Genomic DNA, 11,964 nt, shown 5'->3' with positions numbered 1-11,964 from the left:
GTTATGATGATTTTCAACGTCACTCTGAAATTGCTTGAACGTTTCAAACGTTATAGACTTGTGCTTCATCAAGTAAATATAACCATATCTACTCAAATCATAAGTGAAGGTGAGAAAATAACGATATCCACTGCGCGCCTCTATGCTCATCGGTCAACACACAAAAGTATGATGATCTCTAACAAGTCACTTGCACGCTCAATTGTTCTGAAGAACAGAGTATTAGTCATATTGTCCACAAGGCATGGTTCACATGTGTCAAGTCATTCAAAATCAAGTGACTCCAAATTCCATCAGCATGGAGTTTCTTCATGGGTTTTATACCGATATGACCTAACCGGCAGTGCCACAAGAAATTGGTGCTACCATTATTAAATCTACATCTTTTGGTACCAATGTTATGGATATCAGTGTCATCACTATCGAGATTCAATATGAACAAACCCCTCACATTGGGTGCATGACCATAAAAGATATTACTCATATAAATAGAACAACCATTATTCTTTGACTTAAATGAGTAACTGTCTTGCAATAGACAAGATCCAGATATAATGTTCATGCTCAACGCAGACACTAAATAACAATTATTTAAGTTTATCACTAATCCTGACGTTAATTGAAGTGAGAGCGTGCCAACGGCGATCGCATCAACCTTCGATCCATTTCGCACACGCATTGTCACTTCGTCCTTCGCCAGCCTTCGTTTATTCCGCAGTTCCTGTTTCAAGTTGCAAATGTGAGTAACAGAACCGGTATCAAATACCCAAGCACTACTACGGAGCTGGTAAGGTACACATGAATAACATGTATATCAAATGTACCTTGTTTGGCGTTGGCCGCCTTCTTATCGGCAAGATACTTGGTGCAGTTCCGCTTCGAGTGACCAGTCCCTTTGCAATAATAACACCCAATCTCCGGCTTGGGTCGAGACTTGGGTTTCTTTGACGGAGGGGCAACAACTTTTCCACTCTTCATGGCGTTACCCATCTTTCCCTTTCCATTTTTGTTGAAACTGGTAGTCTTATTGACCATGAACACTTGATATTCTTTCTAGATTTCCGACTCTCTGACTTTCAGCATCGCAAACATATCGACGAGTGACTTATTCATCCCTTGTATGTTATAGTTCAACACAAAGCCTTTGTAGCTAGGTGGCATTGATTGAAGAACTCTGTCATTGATAGCTTCTGGCGGGAGAGCAATTCCCAGCTCAGCTAGACGATTAGAGTACCCAGACATTCTGAGCATATGTTCACTGATAGACCCGTTCTCCTCCATTTTGCAAGCATGGAACTTATTGGAGGTCTCATACCTCTCGATCCGAGCATTCTTCTCAAAGATAAACTTCAACTCCTGGAACATCTCATATTCTCCATGATGTTCAAAACTTCTTCGATGTACCGGATCTATGCCATACAAAACTGCACATTGAACTAATAAGTAGTCATCCTTGCGCGTCTGCCAGGCATTCATAACTTCTGGCAACACCGTTTCGGGCGGTGCATCAAGAACGTATTGCTTTTGAGCATCCTGAGGATAAGCCTCACATTATGGGGCCAGTCAACAAAGTTGCTTCCATCATCTTTGAGCTTAGCTTTCTCTAGGAACGCATTAAAATTCAGGGTTGATACTACGCGAGCCATTGATCTCCACCATAAAATTTTGCATAGGTTACTTAGACTATGTTCAAGATAGTTGAGTTTAGCTAATCATATTACTAATAAACTCCCTCTCAAATTGACATTCCTCTAGTCATTCGAGTGGCACATGATCCAAATTCACTAACTCAAGTCTCCATGTTGATCATATCCACTATATGACTCATGCTCGACCTTTCAGTCTCCCTGGTTTCGAGGCCATGTCTATACATGCTAGGCTCGTCAAGTTTAACCCGAGTGTTCCGCGTGTGGAACAGTTTTGCACCTGTTGTATGTTTTATGTGGCTGTTATGGGTATCTAGTATGACCAAATCTTACTTATGCAAAGCCACAATAGTGATATGCAAATTGCTATTTAACCTTCTCCAAAGACTACCTCGATCAAATCCGATTCAACTAAAGTTGAAGAAACAGACACCCGCGAGTCATCTTTATGCAACATGTTGCATGTTAGTCGATGAAACCAGTCTCTCGTAAGCGTACGAGTAATGTTGGTCCGGGCCTATTCAATCCAAAAATACCGTTGAATCAATAAAAGACTAAGGAGGGCGGAAAATTGAACATCAACGCCCACAAAATCTTTTGTGTTCTACTTGAGATATCATCTACGGATGAACCTAGCTTAGGATGCCACTTTTGGAGAACGTTGCATGTGAAACAAAAAAATTCCTACGCACACGAAATACCTATCCATGATGATGATCATCTACGAGAGGGGAGACCGGATCCACATACCCTTGTAGATCGCTAAGTGGGAAACGCGGTTGATGTAGTTGAACGTCTCATAGATCCAAATCCCAAGTCGTCCATGAACTCCGTCCCGATCTAGCGCCAAACGGACGGCACCTCCGTGTTCCGCACACGTGAAGCTCGATGACGATCTCCTCCTTCTTGATCTACAAAGAGAGACGAAGAGGTAGCTAAATTCTCCGGCGGCACGACGACGCGGCGGTGATGGTGGTGGAGCTACTCCGGCAGGGCTGCGTCGTACCGTACCAAACTAGCTATGGGGGTGTCATGAAGTGGTGGAGGGAGAGAGGGTTGCGCCTTGGCTTGAGGTGACAAAAGATTCTCTCACCTCCACTATATATAGTAGGGAGGGGAGGGGTGGTGCCCTAGGGAAAGTCCCTAGGGTTCGGCCTAGCCAAGAGGTGGAGGAGGAGTCCTCCACCAATACAACTTGGATGGAGTCCACCTTCCCAATTCGGTTTTGGCGCTTCCTATTTTCATTTTTCTCCTTTGGAGAAAATAACCTATTTGGGTTGGCCACCAGCCCACTAAGGGCTGGTGCGCCACCCTTGGGCTTCTTTGGTTATCTCCCGGGTGGGTAGCCCCTCCAGGTAGAACTCTGGAACCCATTCGTTAGTCCCGATACTTTATCGATACTGCCCGAAAATCTTCTGGAAGCCAAATGGATACTTCCGATATATTAATCTTTGTCTTCGGACCATTTCAGAAACTCTCGTGACGTCCGGGATCTCATCCGGCACTCCGAACAATAATTGGTTGCCAACATCAATAATTCAACTATACAGAAACATCACCAAACCTGAAGTGTGCAGACCCTGCGGGTTCGAGAACTGTGTAAACATGACTGAGACACTTTGTGGTCAATATCCAATAGCGGGACCTAGATGCCCATATTGGATCCTACATATTCTACGAAGATCTTAACGGTTGAACCTATATCTCAAGGACTCGGTTAATCCCGTATAACATCCACTTTATCCTTCTGTATGTTACTTGCCCCAGATTCTATCATCGGTATCTCCATAACTATTTCAATCTCGTTATCGACAAGTCTCTTTACTCATTCCGTAATACAAGATTATGTGGCTAACTCTTTAGTCACATTTCTTGCAAGGCTTGATTATCATGTTGTATTACCGACTAGTCCTTGAGATACCTCTCCGTCGTACGGAGTGACAAATCCCAGTCTTTATCCATGCTAACTGAATGGACACCTTCGGAGCTACCTGTAGAGAACCTTTATAGCCACCCAGTTACGTTGCAACGTTTGATACACACAAGGCATTCCTCCGGTGTCAGTGAGTTACATGATCTCATGGTCATAGGAATGTATACTTGACATGAAGAAAACAATAGCAATAAAATAACACGATCACATGCTACGTTTATAGTTTGGGTTTTGTCCATCACATCATTCTCCTAATGATGTCATCCCGTTATCAAGTGACAACATTTGTCAATGGCTAGGAAACCTTAACCATCTTTGATCAACGAGCTAGTCAACTAGAGGCTCACTAGGGACATTATTTTGTCTATATATCCACACATGTATTTGCGTTTCCATTCAAGATAATTCTAGAATGGATAATAAACGATTATCTTGAAACAGGAAATATAATAATAACTATTTTATTATTGACTCTAAGGCATATTTCCAACACCGAGAACTTTTATTTCTGCACAAAAAACAACACCATGGTAGTTCTGCTGAAAAGAGTGTTAGTCTGTATTAGTTCAAAATAAATCATATAAAGTGCAGCAAAACCATAGAAAAGTATTGTAAACATAGGCAAACATGGCACGAACACTTCATAAATTATTAATACGTTGGAGACATATCAAGAAGCTATTCCAACTAGTGGTGCTAATCATAACACTTCTATTAAAATGCTTTAGGATTTTATTTTCCCAAGGTTTGGAGTCCCTGGATATTTAATGGCTTTATTCATGCTGGTTCATACTTTATTCATGCTGGTTAACACTTTATTCATGCTGCTTTCTGAAACTACTAGCTAAATTTGATGTTAACCATAGATTTGCATCACCGTATCATCCTCCGTCTAGTGGTCAAGTTGAATTGAGCAATCGAGAAATAAAATTAATCTTCCAAAAGATTATTAATATATCTAGAAATAATTGGTCTAAGAAACTTGATGATACTTTATGGGATTATAGAACTTCTTCTAAAAATACTATGTGAATGTCTCTGTAGAAAATGCTCTATGGAAAAGCATGCTATTTACCTCTTGAGTTAGAACACAAAGCTTATTGGGCAATTAAGTAACTTAATAATAATTTCAAACTTGCGCGTGAAAAGAGGTTATTTGACATTAGCCCTTTGGATGAATGGAGAACCCAAACTTATGAAAATACCAAGTTGTTTAAACAAAAAGTTCAAAGACGACACGACAAGAGAATCCAAAACCGGGTACTTAAACTAGGAGACCTAGATCTTTTGTACAATTCTCGTTTCAGATTCTTTGCAGGTAAGCTCCACTCCAAACAGGAAGGACCCTATATCGTTGAAGAAGTTTATCACTCCGATGGTAACAAAATCAACAATGCGAAAGCCACGGATCTAAGAGTGGTTAATGGGATAAGAATTAAACATTATATATCAGGTACGCCCAGTAATGTTGAAACTAACATTATTCAAGTGATGACATCGGAAGAACACATATAAGAGACCTTCCAGAATGCTCCAGAACCCTAAAAAGGAGTAGCTATGTGATACGGTAAGTAAACTGACTCCAAAAATTCTATAAAAATATATCTTATCAGTATTGAAATATTAGAAAAATTACAAAAGTAAAAACTAGTCGAGGGGACCCACAAGGGAGTCCTAAGCCAACAGGGTGAGGCCACCCCCTGAGCACGCCCTTATGGCTTGGGAGCACGTCGTGTGGCCCCCAGGTCCGTTTTCTTCCTCGACACGTATTTGACCTAGAAGAATTCATTGAATATACTCCCGTCTATTTTGACCACTTCATCGCATGTTTCTCCTCTGTCCTTGTTTCGGGCTATTTTTCAGATAGGTCCTGATCTCCATGACTCCATCAAGCCCCTCCAAGGACAAGTTCTATGAGAAGTTCATCAACCCTTACCTTCCGGAGGTGATGAAATACCCTAAAACCATTGAGATGTGTGACAGGTGCTTGACATCCGGGATGTTCAAGGACCAAAGAAGGAGGCAAGCGAGAAGGCTAGCCTTGCAGCGGTGGAACAAGTGATCTTCATGTGCCACGGGATGGTGGAGGATGTACTAAGAACTAATCACTCCATGGTCAACGATTTTATTCGTGAACACAAGATGGACAACAAGGAGATTGAGGAGATGATCTTGAAGCTCCATGACAAGCTTCAAGATCTTCTAGGTCAAATCTAAGATCTACAAAACCAAAAACTATGAGTATGGATCTCGTTTCAAGAGGATGAGCATACCGCAGATTTTAGGATCCCAGAGACCCACTCTTCATTCTTCAACGGGGGCCCTATGCCATGGAAGACACAGGATAAACCTACTACTTTGTCACCACCATCACCCAAGAAGTAAACTTGAGTACATGGGCATGGCCACCACCCCTAGCTTGTTCCAAGCTTGGGGAGCTGCCCAAGTATCATATCACCATTAATTTTCACACTATCATCTACCTTAGTTCGATCCTTAGTTATTTCATGATCTAGAAGAATAAAAGGTTAGAATTGTTTTGCTTAGAGTGTTCTCTTTGTGATCTATTTATCCCTATAACCGAGTGTGAGAGTTATATAATAAATATTACTTGGAATTTGTTTTCCTTACTCTCATGAATCAATCATAGCAATGAAATAAAAAGGAAATAGAAAAACCATACGCTAATCACATGGGGAGTAATGGATTCACATAATAAGAAATATGTTTAACAAAAGGTTATGGGAGTTAACAAACATAGTGTTAGTCATTGATATAATTCATGGAAGATTATGAAAGAGGAGAGGAGATTCACATACAAATATAATATCTTGGACATCTTTTATGATTGTGATCCCCCATCAAATATTTTCTACATGATCGAATAGTTGATGTTGTACAAGGAAGACATCGTAATAAGTTATGTTTGTCTACATTCACATAGAAGCTATATTGTCATGGATCCTCTAACATGTGGTTCTCGTCTAGGATCTTTGACTTGCCGAAAATTTTCACTAAGTAGAGATACTACTTGTGTATCCATAACCCGTAAACTAGTTTCTTGCCATGAGAGTCCATCATACCTACCTATGGATTGAATAAGATCCTTCAAGTCGTCATCGGTGCACAAAGCAATAAAAATAGCTCCTAAACATGTATGATCTTTTGTTGTAAGGGAAAATAAGTTCTGTATGATCTTGTGATAACAAAGAAATAAAAGTGACACGGTACATAATAAAGATTTCTATCATAAGGGGCAATATAAAGTGACATTCCTTTACATTAAGAGTTTGCACATCCTATATTAAGAAGAGCATGACAACCTCTACTTCCCTCTACGAAGGGCATGCCTTTTAATTTTGTGTATTTAGTTTTATGCAACAGTCAATAATGTTTATCTGTCGGGCCCCTGGGACCGAGGGTATCAGGCTCGTTGGCGTGCGGCCCTAGGCACAACGCGCTACACATGCCTGATTTGGCATGACGGTGAGCCCAGCAAGCAAGATCCTCGCGAGGGACCTCGCCTCGCCAATCAAGTGCATGAGGATAGTTATTGAGGACTGCATGGGACCGCTCGCTACAAGGACGTGTCCTGAGTCCACCCCCGAGGCCCTCGTGAGGTGGGCTCGTCAAGGGAGACCGTCGAATGTCTCGCAACCCAGCCTCTTCATGTGCGTGACACAAGCCGTGCAGGCGGTGTAAGAGTGTTACCATCGGGCACAGACAAAGAGGCTTTCCACTTTCATGCTAAGGGAGCAGGGCCAGCTGGCAGGCTCCCAAAGCAACCCCCAAAGGCTTCCCATTTGGTGCAAGTGGACCAGGGCTGGTGGCTTGGCCGGACGGAGGTCACCCCCAAGCCCACCAGTGCATCCCGGCGAAGAGCTTTGGGAGGCTAAGACCACTTTTGTCAGGATGGAATGTTGTCCTATCCCCTTCCGAAATGGACGTTGTGGCAACCCTTCCCTCCGAGTGTTTTGGGCGAAGAGGATCAGGGCCTGTATAACAGGGAGGTTCAGCCTCCGTAGAAGGGCATCGACTCCATTAGGGCAAGAACCCACCTTGTACTTGTCCTCTCTCCGAGAAGGAATCCACACAAACAAGAGTATGGGTTTAGACCACAAGGTGGCCTGAACCTAGGTAAACTGAGTGCGTGTTCTTGTTCAACTTCCTTAGCTCGTGCCATTGGAGAGTTGCCGCGAGGTTGAGAAGCAGAACAGTGCAGGAGAGCAAGCGCACCCCGGTGTTTAAACCTTTCTGGGCCTCCGGAGCCCTGATTCCAACTTTTGGCGTGCTAGGTTGGGGTGCGCAGCCATCCTCTAGCTCTAGTTTTGGATCCAGCATCACCTACTCCATGGCCGATACTCGCCAAGCGCACCCCGAGCACTTGGAGCCGGACGACCGTCACCGACCCACCAGGGTCACGACCACCACCGTGGTCACCCACACCGCCTGCGGGCAACAGGGCTTCCTGTGTCCCCCGATGCGGCAGGGCGGTGTAACACCTTGTGTTTAACTCTCCTGGCTGATTTGACTTATCTCAAAAATTAGGACCAATTAATTTTTTTGTGAATGTTTGTGCTGCTTGATGTGATGCTTGCTTGCTTTCCAATTGCTTGTGTTTGAATCTAATGCTCCTGCTACTCTCCAAACTCGGCTCGTTGACCCAAACCCTTGCCTAATGATCATGCCATGTGTGTAGGACAAAAAACTATTTTTACCAAATATTATTTTCACCAAAAAACATTTCCTTGATTTAAGCTTTCAAAACCCCTAAGTTGGGATTTGTACTACAAGTCCTCAAATTAGGGAAGTTATTTTTCACCAAATGTTTTATTTATAACCCATTATCAAAATTACTTCCCAAAACCACAATATTATTATTTTAAAAGTTATTTTACTATTTTATTTAAATACCTTTCTAAGAGGTCAAAAATGGTCTCTTATGAAGGAACGTTATTTTTATTGTTTTCAAAATATATAAGAAATTTAGGGAAATTCACTGGACATATATATTCCTTATATATGAGTTTCAACACATGGTCTTGTTTAAAATATTGGGCAAAACCCTTCAAAACCCTTCTTGCCTATTTCAAGCTTTGGAAATATTTCTATAGAAAATATTCTCAATAAATTCGTGTAACATTCTAGCATGTTACATACGATCTATGTGATGATCTTACCAAGTTTCATCTCAATCCAAGTTGATTTGATTCACTTAATTATTGTAAAACCCTATCTGTCTAGTTCCAAATTTGAGCAACTATACATTGCCAATTGTCTCCAATTGTACTCAAATTTGGTGGACATGTTCTGACACTCCAATAATGCATACACACCAAGTGGTGCATCAAGGAGAATAGAAGAACTTATTCCAACCCCTCAAATCCCTCTTTGTTGATTTCTAACTTTGGGAAACTTTACATTATAAAGTTACTCCAATTGACCCAAAACTTTTTAGGCATGCTTTAATGCTCAAATAATCCGCCCACACCAAGTTGTGGATTTGTGGGAATTGATTTGCATAGTTTTGTAAGCAGAAATTCATTTCTACCCATTTCATGGGTTTTTCAAGTCTACATTGCAAATCTTCACCACCAAATGCCAAATTTGGTGTCCAAGCTTATTTTCATCTATTATGTGTTCCTGTTAAGTTTCATATCCATTGTAATCCATCTAGTAGCCCTAACACTCATCATACACCTTGTGTGCATTCACCAAAGTTGTTGCTTTGGCCCCTTCCACTATTTCCCTTGAGCTTAGATTTTTACCACAACCTTCCCTAGTGCCCTTTTACCATGAGTAACCTTTTCATGGCCACTGGTCAATTATTTGAGGATGACTCCATTTATCTACCTTTCAATTTCTACCTTGGCCGCACTGTTTTACCCCTCTTGCTATACTTCTACTTAAGCCAAAGCCATCACATTCTTCCAGGGCATCTCTAGCATGCTAATGCACCATTTCATATCAAAATATAGCATTCTCATGTGGGAAAAATGGGCAGCTCCTCTGAAAGTTGATTTTTGGCAGAATGGTAGCTTTGTGGTGCAACCACTAGCTAGCCTCATCCCCCTGAGCTGAAACTTTGCAGAACTGTAGTTCTTCCATGCCTAGGACTACTAGACATGGTTTCACCCCATTATCTCTCCAGTAAGTGCCCTCATTATTAGCCCTCAGTTTGCTGCTGCAAATTTAACAGTAGTTAAAACCAATGCAAATCGTCTCCACTTGGGTCCAAACTTCTCGAGTGCTTCGTGCCATGCATACCTTGCATGTTTGACACCTTGGTGTGGCGAAGGGGTGGCCCTGGACATAGGTGGCCGCGGTGACCTCCTCCCTTGCATGCAGAAACGGTGTTCTGCACCTTGGGCTCTAGCAGCAGCTCGGGTCCAGCGAGGGAGCGTGTCCTAGAGAGCCGCAGAGCGTCCTTTGACCCCACCACCATGCCAGGAAGACTCCAAGCTGCTCAGGATGCGTGTATCGGCCGTGCCAGAGGGCACCAGAGGCGGATCCGAGCTCCCCCTCGTAGCCCCACTGGTATACCTCGCCCCCATGCCTTCTCTTGCTCTCCCTCAGTACCTCCTCCCTCCTAACAACCTCCAGGACCCCACGCCAATGGAGCTCCACTGTAGGTGCAGGGCACAGGAACGGAGGTGGCGCGACCCCCTAACCTAGTCAGCGTGCCCAGCCCTGCCGGAGGTGCACCGTGGAGCCAGCCCAACATGCATCGCCCTCCTCAGCCCCTCCCCTACACGAGCGGGAGGAGGGAGACCAACCTGTCGCTAGGGCCCCGCATGTCGGCCAGCCATCTGGACCGGGCCACTGATGGGTAGATCCAGGCTCTAGTAAGTCGAGGCAACTCCAGCCGGATCCGTTTCCCTGAGGCGAAAGCTCATCGGGCGTAATACGCCTTTGACGTTGCTTCTTCACTCGCGACCCGAGCAGATGGGCCAGCCCAATGGCCATCTTGCGGCCCGGACGCATCTTAGCCCTAAGCAAATTACCTGTCCTTCTCCTTTTGTAGTAGATTATAAAATCCATAGTTAATTCATTCTAGATCTAGTTTGACTATTTCAAATTTCTACAGGTTCCTAAAATCAAGACCTATCCATATATGTGCATTGCCCATTTTCCTAGAAGGCTTTTTGTGGGATTAATATTCAAATGCCCATTTGAATATTTTAAACCCCACCTCTCAAAAATCCTATGGGGTCCAAATCAACTCCAAATGGAGTGAATTCAATTTCCAGAGCCTTCTTATATCTTGCACTATTTTTGAAGCCTTAGTCAACATTTATATCTTGCATGATTCTGTTGCATTAAATAATTAGCTTCCTTTTTCTATTTATCCAATATTAGAAAATCCCTAGAATATTCATACCAACTCCAAATCAAGTGAAACAACTTCTTAGATATTTCTAAATTCATGCTCTGTTTATTGAGTGCCTCCACTCATTTTTATCGGAATGTTTTCTGTAGGCTTCTTTAAGGATCACCTATCTCTCTTTTCGTCCATTCCAAAATCTCTGATGGTCCCAATCTCCTATAGCAAGATTCAAGTATTTTTCTTATGACCAGAGAGGTCCAAGAAAAATAAAATTCCTATTTAAATAGCACTTTTGTTTCTGCTTGTTGTGTGGCTTACTGTGTTATTTCCGATGATAGTTCACGGAGTAGACGAAGTACTCGGAGTTGGACCGAAAGAACTTGAAGACCCCGAGGACTTATGTGAGCAAAGGCAAGAAACCCTTTAACCATGTCTAAGAAATATCTCTATGCATGACACATTGGTTACTCTATCTCGATGCATATAGTTAAGATTTATGGGTGCACCCCGGCATGGTGTTTCCAATAGCTCCTCCGGATCACTTGCATTAAGCATGACCCTACCATCTATGAGGGTCACGTTGATAATATATTGACAAGTAGACAGTAGTGCTACGCATAGAAAGAGCATGTGCACGATGATGGTAACACAAACTTGATATCAAAGGTTTTACTAAAACCCCGTCGGGTACCACTAATGGCCCAGGGCGATGATGATAAGTTGGGTGACCACTTGTGAAAGAAGTGGTGCACCGGGAATATTTTGTGTGAGTGGTTTCGGAAATGGGATTGGATTTATGATGTGTCAACAGTCCCAACCTTACATGTATGACCATGATACCCCTTTATGGGACGGGACTTTTTTGACTACTTTGGTCGGTGCTAGCAAGGAGGCCACATTACTAGTGGAGGGAGTGATATGTGGTCACTCTCGTGATGGGGTCGTACTTTGTAGGTCGACTATGCCATTTTTACGTGTTCCGGGCACACCGTTGGTCCCCGCATGGATGATACGGTTTAGAGACGGTGCTCGTAAGACATACATCATGTGGGCTGGGT

This window comes from Hordeum vulgare, chromosome 6H (genome assembly GCF_904849725.1).
Source record: "Hordeum vulgare subsp. vulgare chromosome 6H, MorexV3_pseudomolecules_assembly, whole genome shotgun sequence".
Classification (NCBI taxonomy): domain Eukaryota; kingdom Viridiplantae; phylum Streptophyta; class Magnoliopsida; order Poales; family Poaceae; genus Hordeum; species Hordeum vulgare.
Note: the sequence above shows the minus strand (reverse complement) of the source record.